Raw genomic sequence first — 19,359 nt, 5'->3', positions numbered from 1 at the left:
GCTTTTCACAGAAGAGGAAATAGGAATAACCAATAAACATTGTTACCGAAGCCGAAGTGGGTTCCCTCCTGGCGAGTTAAATCAGACTCTCCACCAAAAGTAATTGGCTCACAAAGTAAGGTATATTTGTAGCAAATAGGAGACCATGAGGAATCATTTCCAGAGTTGTGGCATCCCCGAACAAAGGGAAGCAGGGACATTTATTTCGGATAGTGAATGAATATACAAAAGGGAGAGGTGGGGATTCTCTTGTGCAGGCTCAGTGGGAAAACATGCTTCCACATACGCTGCAGGTTACGGTAATAAGGCCTAAGCTCCTCCTGGAGAGATCTGGGCATTAAAAATAAGACAAAGGTCATAGGCGTAGCTCTCATGGTGAGGCTTGATCTGGTTCAGGGTGGGTGGTGATTGCATCTCCTTAACATAACAAAAGGGAAAAGAACAATTTGGAAAAACAGTTAAACTATCCAAACCCACCCTTGAGTTCCCTGGGGCAACTCAGTGAGAAGATGAGCCACCACACCGATAATCAGAGTAGACCGCGGTGAGATTCGTCTTAGCCCATCAGACTGACAGATATGACAAAGTCTGATAATCCCAGTGTTGTCAAGGAGGTTGTGCATTGGAAATCCTGCTCTGAGAAGTGTAAATTGGTACAATCACTTTTGATACATTTTTGACATTTAGTAAATCTGAACATGGTTATACTGTATGACTCAGCAATTCTATCCCTAGCTATATACACTAGAAAAATTCCTGCACAAATGTACCAGAAGATATGTACAAGCATTCAAGAGTGTTCATATCAGCATTGATCTTAATAGCAAAAAGCTGGAAACAGCTCAAATGTCCTTCAGCAGGACGTTTGACTTAATAAATTGTGGTATAATCATAAAACGATGTTAAAGAGAAAACCACAAGCCCAAAATGGCATCACTCGTGCTACAGTCTGTAACAACAAACCTAGATTTAATATCTAACCTAATTGTAATTTCAACCTCTCCCAGAAATGTAAGTCTTAATCAACCAGTCTGGAATTTTCCGGTCAGCACCAATGAGGTAATCTGTCACATAGGCCTTCTCCATCCCTCAGAGGAAGAAGAGGCAAGCTATAAGATAAAACCCTTGCCTTCCTTCCCTCTAAAAAAGATGTCCTGGTCTAAAAATAATCCTTTCTTTTCTTTTGCTAGTAGCTCCCTTGCTCCACCCTTCTTCCTGTAAAAACCTTCCATTTTGTACAACCCCTTCTAGCTCCCTTCTGCTTGCTAGGTGGGGTGCTGCCTGATTCATAAATCGTTTAATAAAGCCAATTAGATCGTCAAATTTACTCAGTTGAATTTTGTTGTTCAATGCTGGGAAACTACACATTGGTGAAAATGGATACCTAGAGCTCCAAATATCAACATGGATGAATCCCACACACATAATGTAGAGAGAGCAAGTTCAGGAAATTTCACACAGTATGATTCTACGTATGTTAAGTTCAAAAACACAGGTGAGAAAGCAATAAAGAAAAGCAAAATTCCTGATAGCACGTCTATGTTGTAGAGAAGGAAAGGAACGCAATTCAGAAGGGTGTACAGATGGCTTCAGAGGCTTTGGTAACATTCTGTTTCTCAAGTCGATTGATTTATGGTACATAGATGTTCATTTTATTATTTTTTAAATAACACACAGACATATGTGATTCTATTATTCTTTATATATTTATGATTTAGAGAATTAAATCATAAGAGTATGTATGTATATACTTTTTTGTATTTGTGATACATTTCATAAAAGTTTTTAAGCCAAAAAAAAAATAATTGAAAGGTGAGGAAGGTAGGCTGTGAAGGGAAGGAGAATAATAGTAATAACTAGAGGGAGAAAAGGGGTCATCAGAAGATTTAAACAGATTTATGAGATAGGAACATGTTTGTAGGATTCATTCATTCATTCAACAAACATTTATTTAATACCAACCATGTCCCTGATACTATGCTGGGCCCTGTTCTACAGAGACATATTTATTCAATTATGTGGTTTTTCACTGTTCTAAGAGCTAGAAATAATTAATTCATTCGTTCGTTCAACAAATATTTATTGAGTGAGTGAATACTATGTGCCAGGCAGTGATCTAAGTGCTGGGAATGCAGCCTGAAGCAGAATAAAATCCCTCCTTTCATGGGGGGAGAGAAACAATAAATAAACATGTGTAAGGTGGTGATCAGCACTGTGAAGAAAACTAAAGTAAGGTCAGGGTATAGAGAGGGCCTGTGGGAGGGGAATTGCTATTTTAGCCAGAACGTTCAGGGAAGGCCTTTCTGAGAGGGTGACATTTCAGCAGAGAACTTAAAGAAGTGAGGGGATAAATCATGTGGCTATCTGGGAGGGATCATTCTAGGCAGAAAGAACAGCAGGTCCAAGGACTCTGAGACAGCAGAGGTGCTTGGTGTGTTGAGGAACAGCAAGGAGGCCATCATGTCTGGTGCACCATAAACAAGGGGAGAGTGGTAGAAGATGAGGTCATAGAGGTTTCTAGGGCCAGATTATGTAATTCCTTGTGGCATGGAAAGCCTTTAAAAGGTTTTAAGCATGGAGTGACATTGATGTGGGCTCGGTGAGTTGAGGAGTCAAAAGAAAGATTTCTTGGACTCTCAAGGTCTGGCAGTAGTGCTCTTTTATTCAAAGAATAGTACAGAATAGCATGGGGACAGGAGCCATGGGCAGTAAGAGCTGCAAACATGGGTTGAGGGTAGGGCTAAATTTAAGGCATAGGTATGTGAGTTATCTCTTTACAAGACAAAGGAAAGATTACGTAAAAAAAAGTCATTAAAATGGTCTCAGTGCAGGTGGGGTCTGGTTATTGGGTGGTCCTATAACTTTAGATAAGAATCAGATCAAATTAAGTCAGGATGTCCTATGCATCCCGGAGGATGATATAGATGGGTATGTAGGGCAGGTCACCTTGGGCTTCTCTCCCTGAGGCAGGCTTTATCTTCATCACAGCCAATGAAATTTTATCCCATCCAAGTTGCCAAACTGTAGGGGAGGAAGACATTTCCTCTACCTTCTCTGGGTTCTGCTGGCTGGAGAACAAATTAGATTCACATGAGACAGAATAACAGGAGAAGATTAAACAAAGCTTTTTAACATGTATACATGGGAGAGGCTCAGGCAACCTGAGCAACTCACCAAAATGGCTGAAGCCACCACCTTAAATATCATCTTCAACTAAAGACAAAGGAGGATGTTTGGGGTTGGAGGAGTCAGTTACGGGAGGTTACCAGACAAATACAGTAAACAAGAGTATTATTATGCAGATTTAAGTCCTTGCCTTCCACATTGTTGAGCATTTCTAGAGATAAGGTCATCCTGCCTTCTTCCTGGTGCAGAGAGGGAGACACCCTCACAGATGGAGATTTCCTTTACAAATGTAAATGTCTCTTAAGAAAGGGTAGGTAAATTCTACTTTTCAGAGTTTCTTTCCTGTCTGCAGTTTTTAAAAGTAACCAGCCCAAAATAATCCTCATCAACATGATTTTATTTATGTTTTAAAAAGGATCACTTAGGCTTTGTGGTAAATACTAGGGAGCAGTAGTGGAAGCAGGGAGACTAGTTAGTAGGCTATTGTAGTAATCAGGCAAGAAACAGTGGTGGCTTGAATGAGGTTGGTAGTAATGGAGATGAGGAGAAGTGGTTAGAGTCAAGATATATTCTGAAGGTAAAGCCAACATAATTTGCTGGTGGATTGGATGTGAGGCATGACACAAAGAGAGGAGTCAGGAATGACTCCCAGGCCTGAGAGACTGGAAGGCTGGAGATGCTATTTAATGAAATGGAGAACATTGAGGGAAAAGAAGGTTTGGAGGGGAAAATAAAGAGTTCCTTTTGACATATTAAATGGAGGTGCCATTTAGACATCCAAGTGGAGATGTTGAATAAGTAATTGGCTATGTGAGTCTGGAGTTGAGGGGAGTGGTTGGGGCTATAGATATGAAATTGGGAATCATCATCATGTAGATGGTGTTGAAAGCCATGGAATTAGGTGAGATCACCCAAGAACTGAGTGCAAAGAAGAGAAGTTAAAGGACTGAGTCCTGGGGTACTCCAACCATTATAGAGACCAAGAAGATACAGAGAACTCATTAAAGGAGGCTGAGAAGGAACAGACTGCGAAATAAGAAGAAAATCAGGGGATGGAAGTACATTCCCAGAGGCCAAGTAAAAAGAATTTCAAAAAGGCGGTCATAATCGACTATATAAAATGCTGCTGAGAGGTCCAGTAGGATGATGCCTGAGAACTCAGGGAAAATCGATTTGGCAAAATGAAGGCAATTGTGTTATTGACAAGAACAGTTTCAGTGGGGCTGTGTAGTGAAAGCCCAGGTAAAGCTGGTTTAAGAGAGAATGAGAGGTGAGAAGTGGAGACAGTGAGTAGAGACACTTGAGGAGCCTTACTATTAAGGGGGCAGAGACTGGAGACAGTATCTCAAGGGGGATGTGAGGGTCTAGAGATTGTATGTGCACGTGCACGTGCGCATGGGTGTTAGATGGGAGACATACTTTAGATGCCGACATTTAAGACAAAATTCTTATGTTCAAGTAGTCCTCCGCCTAGGAAATGGAGAGAGATGAGTAAATAAAATCTACAACCTAATAGGTTAATCTAGTGAAATGGATAAAATAGATCCTGGGGTAGCAGAGAGGGATCACCCAACACTGCCTGGGAAAGTTAGAAAGACTTCGAACAGCAGGTAACGTTGAACTGATATTTGAAAGAGAAAAAGAAAAAGGGGAGGCATTCCAGAGAAGACCGCATATCCATAGGCATGAATGCCTAAGCACATAACTTATCGTGGATTTGCAGGTGATTTGGAATACGGGAGATAATGATGGAAAATGCATCTGGAAAGGAGAGAAGAGCCAAATCTTCATGGACACCATATGCCATTCCATGAAGAATGGACTCTATCCTGAAATTGATGGGTTTTAAGTAGGAAAATGACATGATGACACTTGTGTGACTATAAATAACAGAAAACTTGATTTAAACAAAATAATTTTGTTATTCCCATGTAAGAAGTGCAGGGATAGGGAGTTGCTGATACTGGTTCAGTGGCTTAGCAATGTCATCGAGAATTCAATCTTGGGGCCGCCTGGGTGGGCCAGCAGCTAAGTTCGCACTTTCTGATTCAGTGGCCCAGGGTTCGCCGGTTTGGATCCTGGGTGCACACCTATGCACCACTTGTCAAGCCATGCTGTGGCAGGCGTTCCACACATAAAGCAGAGGAAGATGGGTATGGATGTTAGCTCAGGGCCAGTCTTCCTCAGCAAAAAGAGGAGGATTGGCAGCAGACGCTAGCTCAGCGCTAATCTTCCTCAAAAAAAATAAAAAGAATTCAATCTCTATGTTCAACCCTCCTTAGCATGTTGGCTTTCTGTGCTCATGCTTGTTGCCTATGGTCACAGGATGGCTGCTTCAGCTCCAGTAATCATAGTCATGTTTGGGGAAGGAAAAAGGAAGAAAGTAGTGACAGCAGTTATGGCTGTCCCTTATGTCATGAAAGCAGAAGCTTTCTTCCATTATCAGCATACTTGCCTTTATCTCCTGGCCAATACTGGATTAAATGGTAACTTGCAGCTTGAGGAAGGCTGCATGGGTGTGACTCTGACAAGAGGAAACAGATTTAGACCCAGTGTGATTCATTGACTCTGGCTGGGCATATTTGTTTCCTGCAATATCTGAGTTCCCTTAGCAAATAAGTCAGGGAAATCAGTTACTTAGAAAATTGTTGTAGGGGCCGGCCCCGTGGCCGAGTGGTTAAGTTCGCACACTGCGCTGCGGCGGCCCAGGATTCGGATCCTGGGCGTGGACATGGCACTGCTCGTCAGGTCACGTTGAGGCGGCGTCTCACACGCCACAACTAGAAGGACCCACAACTAAGATATACAACTATGTATGGGGGGGGTTGGGGAGATAAAGCAGGGGAAAAAAAAGAAAATTGTTGTAATAATTCAGAAGAGAAACAATGAATGAAGATAAAAGACAAAGGGAACAGTTTTGCTACATCTTTAGGAATATTGGTAACCAAATGAAGAAGGGGAATGAGGAGAAAGGAGAAAAAGACCAGTATCTATGTCTTAGGAGATGATTCTGCCATTAACCAAGACAGGAAACTCCAAGAGCAAGAGAGATTTGTTGGGTGTGGTAGAGGGATATAATAAGGTATTTTTCTTTTACTTTACGAAATAAAAGTTTGTTTTACTTAGTTTTAACACATTTTATTATAATTTTTTTGTAATAGATAACACATTTTATCAAAAAGGAGGTCCTACTATACATACTATTCTGCAACTTTCTTTTTACACTTAATATATTATAAACATCTCTCTCTCTCCACACACACACCCCTCATTCTCTTTTCTTCTCCCCAAAGCCCCAGTACATCACTGTATATTCTAGTTGTCAGTCCTTCTAGTTCTCCTATGTGAGCCACCACAGTGTGGCTACTGACAGACAAGTGATGTGGTTCCGCACCCAGGAACTGAACCCTGGCTTCCGAAGCAGAGTGCGCCCGACTTTAACCATGAGGCCATCAGGGCTGGCTCACCTCATTCTTTTCTTTTCTTTTCTTTTCTTTTCTTTTCTTTTCTTTTCTTTTTTGAGGAAGATTAGCCCTGAGCTAACATCTGCTGCCAATCCTCCTCTTTTTGCTGAGGAAGACTGGCCCTGAGCTAACATCCGTACCCATCTTCCTCTACTTTATATGTGGGACGCCTGCCACAGCATGGCTTGCCAAGCGGTGCCATGTCGGCACCCAGGATCCAAACCAGCGAAGTCCGGGCCCCCAAAGCAGAACATGCGCACTTAACTGCTGTGCCACCAGGCCAGCCCCCTCTTTGTGTTCTTATGGCTGGACTAATAATAAAATTGACACAAGACCAGATTAAAAACCCAGTTGAATACATATATACTAGAGATCATAGAGAAATAATGTTTGGAGAGTGAACAAAGTAGGCAGTATATATATCTTTTGCACAAAGAAAGAATAAATTTGTGAGGAATGACGGGACAAAGAAACTTAGGTTTGGGGTGCATAGTAAGAGAGGAATTTAAACAAAGTTTAGGCTTGAGGTAGTAAATTTGCAAGGTTTGCTTACACAGGCTTCTTGGCCTGGAGTCCCCTCACTCTGGTGATGAGGATGCAAGGAGAGCACCTTTCACATGGGGGATTTATTTCCTGCTCTCAGCAGTACAGAGAGAGGAGGATCACAATGCCTTTTTTTTTTTTCCTGAGGAAGATTCACTCTGAGCTAACGTCTGTTGCCAATCTCTCTCTTTTTTTTTTTTTGCTTAAGGAAGATTAGCCCTGAGCTAACATCTGTGCCAATCTTCCTCTATTTTGTATATGGGTCGCCACCACAGCATGGCTGACAAGTGGTGTAGGTCCATGCCTGGGATCCAAACCTGCAAACCTGGACTGCTGAAGCAGAGCATGCCGAACTTAACCACCAGACCACGGGGCTAGCCCCCAAAATGCCTTTTTCTTTTCCTTTGGCTACTTCTCAAGTAACTTTAATTCAAAATAATCAATACGCCATTGCAGGATATTTTGGGGTGGCCTGCCCTGGGCCCCAACAGTTACTATGATAGACAGTTGGCTTCCAATGGTCCCCACCTCCTGGTGTTCATTCCTTTGTATAACCCCCTCCTCCTGAATGTGGGCCGGACCTACTGACCTAACAAATAGAATACAGCAAAGGTGATGGGATGTTGCTTCTAAGACTGAGTTACAAAAGACCATGACTTCCATCTTGCTGGCATTCTCTTGTTTGCTCACTCTGAGGAAACCATCTGCCATGTTGTGAGCTGCCCTGTGGAGAGGCCAAAATGGCAAGTAACTGAGACCTTCAGTCCAGCAGTCCACAAGGAGCTGAATCCTGCTAACAACCACAGAGTGAACGTGAGAGCAGATCTTGCTCCAGTTGAACCTTGAGTTGATTGCAGTCCTGGCGGATACTTTGCAGCCTTGTGAGAGACTCTGAGCTGTGAAACTTAGGGAAGCGGTGCCCAGTTTCCTGACCCATAGAAGAGTGAGATAATATGTGTACGGTTTTGTTTTAACTTTTTATTTTGAGATAATTGTAGATTCACAGTTGTTAAAAAATTAATACAGAGATACCAATACCCTTCACCCAGTTTCCCCCAATGGTAACAACTGACCTAACTGCAGTACACTCTACAACCAGGATTTGACATGGATGCAATCCACAGACCTTATTCAGATTTCATCAGCTTTACATACTCTCATTTGTGGCAGGGAGGTGGGAGGTGGCCTGGTGGTGTAGCAGTTAAGTGCGCATGTTCGTTTTGGTGGCCCGGGGTTCGCCGGTTCGGATCCTGGGTGCGGACATGGCACCGCTTGGCAAGCCATGCTGTGGTAGGCGTCCCATATATAAAGTAGAGGAAGATGGGCACGGATGTTAGCTCAGGGCCAGTCTTCCTCAGCAAAAAGAGGAGGATTGGCAGCAGATGTTAGCTCAGGGCTAATCTTCCTCAAAAAAAAAAAATGTGTATATGTGTGTATGTTTGTGTTTAGTTCTATGCAATTTTATCACGTATGTAGATTTGTGCAACCACTGCCACCGTCAAAATACAGAGCAGTTCCATCACAGGATGGCTTGTACTACCCTTTCATAGCTACTGAGCATAGAATTCTAGGTTGGCAGGGTTTTTTTTTCTTTCAGTACCTGTACTTTAAAGATGTTGCTCCCTGACTTCTGGTTTGCACTGTTTCTGACAAGAAATCTGTTGTCGTTCTTATCTTTATTCCTCTGAACATAACATATCTTTTTTCTCTGGCTACTTTTAAGATTTTCTCTTTATCGGGCTGGCCTGGTGGTGCAGCAAGCGGTTAAGTGCGCACGTTCCGCTTCTCGGCGGCCCGGGGTTTGCCAGTTGGGATCCCAGGTGCAGACATGGCACCGGTTGGCAAGCCGTGCTGTGGTAGGCGTTCCACATATAAAGTAGAAGAAAATGGGTGCAGATGTTAGCTCAGGGCCAGTCTTCCTCAGCAAAAAGAGGGGGATTGGCAGATGTTAGCTCAGGGCTAGTCTTCCTCAAAAAAAAAAAAAAAGATTTTCTCTTTATCAATGGTTGTAAGCAATGTGATTAAGATGTACTATGGTGTGTGTGTGTGTGTGTGTTTAATTGTGGTAAATATACATACATAAAATTTGCCATTTTAACCCTTTTTAAGTGTACAATTCACTGGCATTACTTACATTCAAAATGTTGTGCAACCATCATCACTATCTATTTCTAATACCGTTTATTACCCCAAACAGAAACTCTGTACCCATTAAGCAATAACTACTCATTCCCTATACCTCCACATCCTAGTAACTCCCATTCTACTTTTTGTCTTCATGAATTTGACTACTCTAAGTACCTCATATGAGTGGAATCATACAGTATTTGTCCATTTGTGACTGGCTTGTTTCACTTAGCATAATGTCTTCAAGTTTCATCCATATTGTAGCGTGTATCAGACTTTCATTCTTTTTTATGTATAAAAACATTTTATGTATATGCTACATATCATTTACCCATTCATCTGTTGATGGACACTTGCTTTGTTTCTACCTTTTGACTATGTGAATAACACTGCTGTGATTTTCATGTACAAGTATCTATTTGGGTCTCTGTTTTCAATTCATTTGGGTGTATACCTAGGCATGGCATTGCTGGATCATATAATAATTCTGTGTTTAACTTTTTGAGGAACTGCTAAACTGTTTTCCATAGCAGCTGCATCCTTTTACATTCCCACCAGCAATGCACGAGTGTTCTAATTTCTCTACATTCTCACCATCTGTTATTTTCCATTTTTTGTTTTGTTTTGTTTGTTTATTTGTTTTATGATAGCCTTCCTAATGGATGTGACGTGGTATCTCATTGTGGTTTAGATTTACATTTCTCTCATGGGTAACGATGTTGAGCATCATTTCATGTGCTTTTAGCCATTTCTATATCTTCTTTGGAGAAATGTCTATTCAAGTCCTTTACTCATTTTGAATTTTCTTTGTTATTGTTGAATGGTGGGAGTTCTTTATATATTCTGGATATTAATCCTTTTTCAGGTCTATGATTTGCAAATATTTTCTCCCATTCTGTGGGTTGTCTTTTCACTCTCTTGATAGTGTCCTTTGATGCACAAAAGTTTTTAATTTTTATGAAGTCCAATTTATCTATTTTTCTTTTGTTATCTGTGCTTTTGGTGTCATATCCAAGAAATCATTGCCAAAGCCAATATCATGAAGATTTTCCCCTGTTTTCCTTTAAGAGTTTTACAGTTTTAGCTCTTACATTTAGGTCTTTGATCCATTTTGAGTTAGTTTTTGTATATGGTGTAATGTAAGGGTCTAACTTCATCATTTTGCATGTGGGTATCCAGTGATTCCAACACCATTTCTTAAAGAGACTGTCCTTTCGCAATGAATGGTCTTGGCATCCTTGTCAAAAGTCAACTGACCATATCTGCGAGGGTTTATTTCTGGACTCTCTATTCTGTTCCATCGGTCTATGTCTGTCCTTATGCCAATACCATGCTGTTCTGATTACTGGAGCTTTGTAGTAAATTTTGAAATCAGGAAGGGTGAGACCTCCAGCTTCATTCTTCTTTTTCAAGATTGTTTTGGCTCTTTGGGGTCCCTTGAAATTCCAAATGAATTTTAGGGTGGATTTTTCTATTTCTGTAAAATGTCATTTTGATAGAGTTGGCATTTTGATAAAGATTAAATTGAATCTGTAGATGCTTTGGGGAGTATTGTCATCTTAACAATATTAAGTCTTCTAATCCATGAACATAAGATGTTTTTCCATTTATTTAGGTCTTCTTGAATTTCTTCCAGCAATGTTTTGTAGTGTTCAGTGTACAAGTCTCGCTCCTCCTTGGTTAAGTCTATTCCTAAGTAATTTATTCTTTTTGATGCTATTGTCAATGAAATTATTTTCTTTATTTCCTTTTCAGATTGGTCATTGTTAGTGTATAGAAATACAACTAATTTTCATGTGTTGATTTTGTATCCTGCAACTTTGCTGAACTTATTTATTAGACTTTTATTATTTAGTTTATTAGAACTTGTTTACTAGATGTTTTGGAGTGGATTCTTTAGGGTTTTCTATGTACGAAATCATGTTATCTGTGAATGGAGATATTTGTATTTCTTCCTTTCCACTTAGAATACTGTTGACTTCTTGTGTAATTGGTTTGGCTAGAACTTCAAATACTATGTTAATACAATTGATGAGAGTGGACGTCCTTGCCTTGTTCCTGATATTAGGGGAAAAGCTTTTAGTCTTTCACCATTGAGTGTGATTTAGTGGTGGGTTTTTCATATATTGCCTTTATCATGTTGAGGAAATTCCCTTCTATTTCTAGATTTTTCCTTTCATTCTGTTACTGCAGTGTTTTACATTGATTGATTTTCATATGTTGAACCACTCTTTCATTCCTGAGATAAATCTCACTTAGTCACGGTGTACGACCTTTTTAATATGCTGCTGTATTTGGTTTGCTAGTATTTTGTTGAGTTTTCTGCATTTATATTCATAAGGGATATTAGTCTATTTTTCTTGTAATGTCTTTGTCTGGCTTTGGTATCAGAGTAATGCTGGCTTTGTAGATTGAGTTAGGAAGCATTCCCTACTCTTCAATTTTTGGGAGAGTTTGAGAAAGTTTGGTGTTAATTCTTTTTCTTTGGTGAGATAACATCTGTGCCAGTCTTCATCTATTTTATATGTGGGATGCCACCACAGCATGGCTTAATGAGTAGTGTGTAGGTCCATGCCCAGGATCTGAACCCAGGAACCCTGGAGCACATGAACTTAAACACTATGCCACTGGGACAGCCCCCTGTTAATTATTCTTTAAATGTTTGGTAGAATTCACCAGTGAAGCCATATGGCCCTGGACTTCTCTCTTTTTTTTTTTTTTTTAAAGATTGGCACCTGAGCTAACAACTATTGCCAATCTTCTTCTTTTTTTTTTTTTTTTTTTGCTTTTTCTCCCCAAATCCCCCCAGTACATAGCTGTGTATTTTAGTTGTAGGTCCTTCTAGTTCTGGCATGTGGGATGCCACCTCAACGTGGCCTGATGAGTGGTGCCATGTCCACGCCCAGGATCCGAACTGATGAAACCCTGGACTGCCGAAGTGGAGCTGGTGAACTTAACCACTCGGCCACAGGGCCGGCCCCTGGACTTCTCTTTGTTGGCAAGTTTTTGATTACTGATTCAATCTCCTTACTTGTTTAGTCAGATTTTCTATTTTATGTTGACCCAGTTTTGGTAGTTTCTGTGTTTCTAGGAATTTGTCTATTTCATCCAATTTGTTGACATACAGTTGTTCATAATAGTCTCTTATAATCCTTTTTATTTCTGTAAAGTCTGTAGTGATGTCCCTCCTTTCATTTCTGATTTTAGTAATTTGAATCTTCTCTTTTTTCCAGTCAGTCTAGCTAAGGGTTTGTCAATTTTTCTTGATCTTTTCAAAAAACCAACTTTTGGTTTCATTGAATCTCCGTATTATTTTTCTGTTCTCTGTTTTATTGATCTCTTCTCTGATCTTTATTATTTCCTTCCTTCTACTATCTTTGGGTTTAGTTTGTGCTTCTTTGTAATGTAGTTTTCTTCATGCTTCTTGTGCTTGGAGTGGAGTTCATTGGGATTCTTGGATCTGTGGGTTTATAGTTTTCATGAAATTTAGAAACTTTTGGGCCACTATTTTATCAAACGTTTTTTCTGTTCACCTTCAGGGACTCCAGTTACATGTATAGAAGGCTGCTTGGAGTTGCCCTACAGCACACTGATGCTCCATTCATTTTTCTAGTCTTTTTTTTTTCTCTCATTCAGTTTCTATTATTATGTCTTCAAGTTCACTAATCTTTTTCGTCTGCAGTATCTAATCTGATGTTAATCCCATCTAGTGTATTTTCATTTTAAACAATATTTTTTCATCTCCAGAAGTTTGATTTGTACTTTTTCATATCTTTTACATCTATAAACCTGCTCAACTTTTTCTCTACCATCTTGAACATATGGAATATAGTTACAATAACTTTTATTTTCCTTGCCTAATAACTTTATCACCTGTATCATTTCTGAGTCTGTTTCTATTGATTGATTTTTCTTCTCATTATGGATCATATTTTCCTGCTTCTTTGCATGCCTTTTAACTTTTTATTAGATGACAGATAGTGTGAATTTTACCTTGTTGAGTGCTGGATATTTTTGTACTGCCATAAATGTGCTAAAGCTTTGTTCTAGGAAGGTAAGTTATTTGGAAACAATTTGATCTTTTTGAGGCTTGCTTTTTTTTTATTGAGTTAATGATAGGTCACAATCTTGTGAAATTTCAGTTGTACATTATTGTCTGTCAGTCATGTTGTAGGTGCACCCCTTCACCCTTTGTGCCCACCCCCACCCCACCTTTCCCCTGGTAGCCACTAATCTGTTCTCTTTGTCTACATTTTTAAATTCCTCGTATGAGTGGAGTCATACAGAGATTGTCCTTCTCTATCTGGTTTATTTCACTTAACATAATTCTTGAGGCTTGCTTTTAAGTTTTTTTTTTAAGAAAAAAACTGGAATCAAAACAGTGTTTTAGTCTTGGGATAATTTTGCTCCACTACTGAGGCAAAACCCTTCTCAGTATTCTACCCAGTGTCTTGTGAATTATGAAGTTTTCCCACTCGGGCTGGTGGGAATACAAACTATCTGGTCTCTGTGTGAGTTTTGAGTATTTTTCCTTCTAATCCTCTCAGGTTGTTCTTTCTCCAGCTTTAGGTAGTTTCTTTACATGCATTCACTAACTGGTACTCAGCTGAAGACTCAAGGGGGATCCTCTGCAGATCTCCAGAGCTTTCTCTCTGTACACCTCTCTTCTCTCCAGTGCTCTGTCCTGTAAACTTTAGCTTCCTTGGCCTCCCCGGACTCCCAACTCTATCTTTTCAACTCAGAGAGACTGCTAGGCTCTGCCTGGGTTCTACCTCTCTGCACTGTGGCCTAGAAACTCTCTGCAGACAGTACACTAAAGCAATCGTAAGACTCATCTCACTTGTGATCTCTTTCTGTGATCGTTATCATGTGCTGCCTGATGTCCAATCTGAAAACTGTTGTTTCATATAGTTTGTCCATTTGTTGTTGTTGTTTCAGGCATGAAGGTAAATTATTCAGTCTTAGCCACAAGTGGAAGTCCCCTCTGGGTTTTTGTGAAACTGGAGTTTAAGATTTCAGAAGTCATATTATTTCTGGGCAATGAACAAGTCCAGGATATGGCTCTGAGAGTGGAAGCTGAAATGGGGTGGAGAACAGAGTTCCTGCACTGAAGGCAGAATAGGAAATGAAAGGTTAGATTATTAAATGAATCATTCATATGGATGCTGAACAGGCAAACTAGGTGGAGGTGGAACTGACATTACAGACAGAGAGATGAGGATGAGAAAGGGCCTGGAGAAGTAAATTAACAGTGGCTGTGGAAAACTGTAAAGTATTTCTTATAGCTGGAATATAAAGTACCTAAGAAGCCACATCAGGAAATAAAGTAGACTGATGACTGTATTCAAAAGATGCTATCATACGAAGGAATTTGGATATTTTCTTGAAGGCCATTGAGAAAGTCAAGAAATTGGGAAGGCGGGGAGTCGGATGGTCATCTAGATTAATTCTGGAGTCTTCTAGCTGATGACAGGACATGGAGTAGAAAGGAAAACTGAAAGCTAGATTCAAAAATTATTACTGAATAAGGAGGCTGGGAGGATGGTTTTAAGGTTGAATAGATGTTATAAAGCCAGATGCCATGAGACTCAAAAGAACAGAAATTGTTTATCCATGAGAGATGGACTTGGCAACAGGGAGCAAAGAGAAAGCTTCATTTATTCCCCCCTCCCTCCTCGTCTTTGTGGTAGACAGAGCGTGAAAAAAGAAGCAATGCCCTTCTGGAGAGGTCTGCAGGAAGGCAGGAGCCTCAGGAGAGAGGCCCAGTTCAGTTGAGGCAAGGGCTGGAAGGGAAAGTTTAGCGAAGAAAGCCAGGGTGTAGGGTAGTTTGTTTCTCATGAAACAGGAGGTACAGAGGGGAGAGAGGAAAGGGTTCTGTGAAAAGCAAGCAGTGGGCTAAACAGATTGGGGGGTGTATGTGAAGGAAACAGAGCATCTGCAGCTCTGGTATTGGTTTGCACCTCCTTTCTAGTCTTGTGAAGGTGGCAACACCTCCACTATTGTCATTTTTTAAAATGCCTTTCTTAATGTGCTCCATTACAACCAATTTTAGTTTCGCTGGAACATATTTCTAACGCTTACTTGGCTCTCTGTTTAAAATCCATATGATCAGATTGGCATGTCTCCAAATAAATGCTCACTCTAGCCCTTATAAAATGTGCTCTCTCTACAACTAAAACCCTGCCATTCTAATATGTTAAGTCATGGTCCAAAAGGCCAAATTGTTTTCTCTGACACTGTCAAATAGCTGTGCATTCACCACTGCTCATGTCCTCCCTGCTCTTCTCAAACCTCTGCTTTCGGTTGGGTGAAGGGATGGAAATGCCCCTGACGCTCCCAAGGTCTCCAGATTTTGCCCAGGCATCATTCTGTAGAAGGGCTTTGCAGCTGACTTGTGGAAGTGCTATTCAACCCTGGGTGAGGCACCAGGGGCAGACAGAGGCCAGAAAGTTTGATCGATGCTATGACGTCCTCCCGATTTACAGTCTGGGAAGACGGCGCCTCATCGCCTTTCAACAGTACTTTAGATCCCGGATTTAATTTTTGCATACATAATGTATAGTACAAAAATGAAAATCTATGAAAAAGTACATGGTAAAGAGTAAGTTTCCCTACCTCTCTATCCCCCAATTCACTTTCCCTCCCTAGAGGCAGCCACAGTTATCAGTTTCTTGCATATTCTTTCGGAAATATTCTATACATTTATCAATGTGCATCTATATATTCCTTTTAAAAAAACACAAATTGTGACATTATATGCCCACTGTTTTGCACCTTGCCTTTTCACTTAACAGTATGTCCTGGAGATCTTTCCAGGTCAGTCTGTATAGAGCTGCTCATTGTTTTGGTGGCTGCATAATATTACACTGCTGGCTGCACCACAGTTTATCTAACCAGTTTCCTGCTGGTGGACTTTTAGGTTACTTCTCATTTTTGGCTCTTGCAAACAATGTTTCAGTGAACATTTTTGTATATGTGTCACTTCAAATATTTATTTATAGAATATATGTAGAATACATATATAGACCGTATATATAATAAATAAATATAGAATACATCCCTCGAAGTGGAATTTCTAGATCAAAGACTATGGCATTATCATTTTTGTTTGGCCATGAAGGCTCTATCCAGTAATCTCTTGAACACCATGGCAGCAAGCCACCCACTTCCACAGTCTCTGCTACTGCTGCCGAGGGCAACTGTTTCCACTTCTTTTTGTTTCCACTTACAGAATCCTCCCTCTTCTTCTGTGGAGTATGTGATAAAACGTGTTGTCTAGTGGGCCTATATAAATCCTTCATGGAGGATGCTTTGTATCTCTGGTGTAATATGGCTGGTTCAACTTGTTTGTCTTTTCACATTCTTCTACTTATCATCATAGCCTTGGTTATGGAAACCCTCTGCTGACCTCCTGGCATCTTCCCTCCCCTTTTCCTCTTTCCCCTCCTCCTCCCCCTCCTCCTTCTTCTTCTCCTTTCCCTTCCGTTTCTTCCCCTCTTCTCCCTCTTCCTCCTTCTTCTTTGTAATGGTCTTTTGATGTGTTAATTTAGCTAGGCTACAGTCCCCAGTTATTGAATCAAACTAATCTTGGTGTTGCTGTGAAGGTATTTTGTAGATCTGATCAAAGTCCATAACCAATTGATTTTAAGTAAGGGAGATTCTCCCCGATAATCTGGGTGGGCCTGATTCAATCAGTTGAAAGGCCGTAAGAGCAGAGCCGAGGCTTCTCTGATGAAGAAGAAATTCTTCCTGTGAGTAACGGCTTCGGCCTGAGCCCAAGAGCTCCAGCTTACCCTTCTTGACAGACTGCCCTATGGATTTTGGACTCGCCTAGCCAGCCTCCACAACTATGTGAGCCTATTTCTTGCAATAAATCTCTTAATAAACATCTTCTACAGGTTCTGTTTCTCTGGTTGAACTCTGACTGATACATCCTTCAAAGTATTTTCTCTTTCCAGTCTGGGAAGTCTTCATTTCATTGACAAGTGTAAGGAGGCACTCCCCAAACCCTTTTATCTGTACCTCAAGGGGGAAGATCAACTTCAGTAAATACTTGCAGAGAGCTGTCATTGCCTCTGATAAGAGGGAAAACATTCTGCAGGGCCCTGGAAAGGCTCCCCAGTGTCAGGAACAATGTGCTAGAGCTGTCAAGTGAGGCACCCTGTGATCCGTGGGTTGGTTGGTTGATGCCAGACTGCTGTTAATTGCATAAAAAAGAAAGTGAAAGTGGTTGAGCATAAAAATGGGAGTGGGCAAAGTATAAAGTAAGTATCTATGGGTCTATACTGACATGAATAAGTGATTGAATAAATAGATAAATAAAGAGGAAGAGACAAATCTCCCATGCAGAAGAATTCCAAATAATTTGTGTGGATACCTTGCCCTCGAGGAGGAGGAGCATGCTGCCGCACTCCTTAGGCGTGGGCTGCACGTAGTAACATCTTTCCAAAGAGGACAGTATGGAAAGGGGAGCAAAGAGGAACTTTGTAGCAGAGAAATCTGACAAACACGACCTCAGTCAGGTGATCAAGATCAACACCGATAGTGAAAAGTCATGTTGCTAGTGTGTGTCATGGTTGTAATGTCACGAAAATAGCACTTTACCTCTGTGGGCTTCCTCCCCAAAGCCCATAACCCCAGTGTAACCGTGAGAAAAACGTCAGAAAAATCCCAGTTGAAGGACGTTCTACAAAATACTTGACCAGCACTCCTCAAAACTGTAAAGGTCATCAAAAACAAGAGAAGTCTGAGAAATCATCTCAGCCAAGAAGAGCCTAAGAAGGCGTGACGACTGGGGGCTGTGACGTGGGCGGCGGCCAGGACACTGGCATGAGGCGGTCGGAGTCTGGGACCCCAGTGGCGTCCTTGCGCTCCCCCCTGCTCTGGTGTTCGCAGGTGAAAAGATGGCATTGTGAAGAGTGGGTGGTTGCTGCGACAGAGTAGTATTTGGAAGCGCTGGAAGAAATAGTTTGGCCTGTGGTCAGATGGTCACCTGATCTATTAGGATGACCAAACTCGGCAGAGTGTCGAGGATAAGGTCCACATGCCGGTGGACTGCATCAATATCTGCACAGGGCGTGAATGCCAGGATGTGCAGCCTCCAGATGGGAAGCCGAAAGACTGCATGCTGCAGATTCTTCGCCGAGATGGGCGAACTATCAGTCTTTGTTCAGAAAGCACAGAAGATTGTTTGGCCCAGAAATTTATGCTTCAGGATTCCAGGATAAATACAGCTTATGTTGGCTTAGAAGTCAGGTATGATGAGATGGCTGTCGCTTCTTCCCCACCTCCTTACACAGCCTATGCTGCACCGACCCCTGAGCAGGCATATGGCTATGGTCCATACGGTGGTGCATAGCCGCCAGGAACTCAAGTTGTCCATGCTGCGAATAGGCAGGCTTATGCTGTACCCTACCAGTACCCACATGCAGGACTTTATGGACACCAGCCTGCCAACCAGGTCATCATTTGTGAGCGGTATGGAGACAATGACAGTGATCTGACAGTGGGCATGCTGGCTGGAGCAGCCACAGGCATGGCCTTAGGGTCTCTGTTCTGGGTCTTCTGGAGTCCTTGAAATCTAGATATGCATAGCTTCTGATACCCTGTGTGCAATAATATAATTTGCAGGGCATTTCTGTTTGTGATGTTTTGAATGATGGTTTTAATAGTTCTTTTCAAAGTAGTGACATCATAGCTATAACTAATCCATATAAGTACCACAGAGAAGGCTTTGGACTGCTGTTTTGCTAAAACATGGACTCTTGGGGACACTGGCTCATTTCAAATTTCCTTATGGAACTCTCATAATCCCTTATTTGAACATACCTGTTAGGAAATGCATTTTCTTTTTAGAGGTAGGAATAGTGCTTAAGGGATAATTTAGTGTTATGCTGGTTGATAATATGGTGACTGTAGGGGAGGAAGACATTTCCTCTACCCGCCCTGGGTCCTTCTGGCTGGACAATGAATTAAATTCACATGAGACAGAATAACAGGAGAAAATTAAACAAAGCTTTATTACATGTATACATGGGAGAGGCTCAGGCAACCTGAGCAGCTCAGCCAACTGGCCGAGGCTGCCTGTTTGAGTATCTCC

At 41.2% G+C, this 19,359-nt stretch overlaps 1 pseudogene; it reads left to right on the top strand.

The window, feature by feature from the left end:
• The first annotated feature begins 18,177 nt into the window (after positions 1-18,177).
• On the top strand, positions 18,178-18,837 carry LOC124245472 (pleckstrin homology domain-containing family B member 2-like; annotated as a pseudogene).
• Positions 18,838-19,359: the final 522 nt, after the last annotated feature.

This window comes from Equus quagga, chromosome 10 (assembly GCF_021613505.1).
Source record: "Equus quagga isolate Etosha38 chromosome 10, UCLA_HA_Equagga_1.0, whole genome shotgun sequence".
NCBI lineage: Eukaryota > Metazoa > Chordata > Mammalia > Perissodactyla > Equidae > Equus > Equus quagga.
This window is presented reverse-complemented; position numbering and strand designations above follow the sequence as displayed.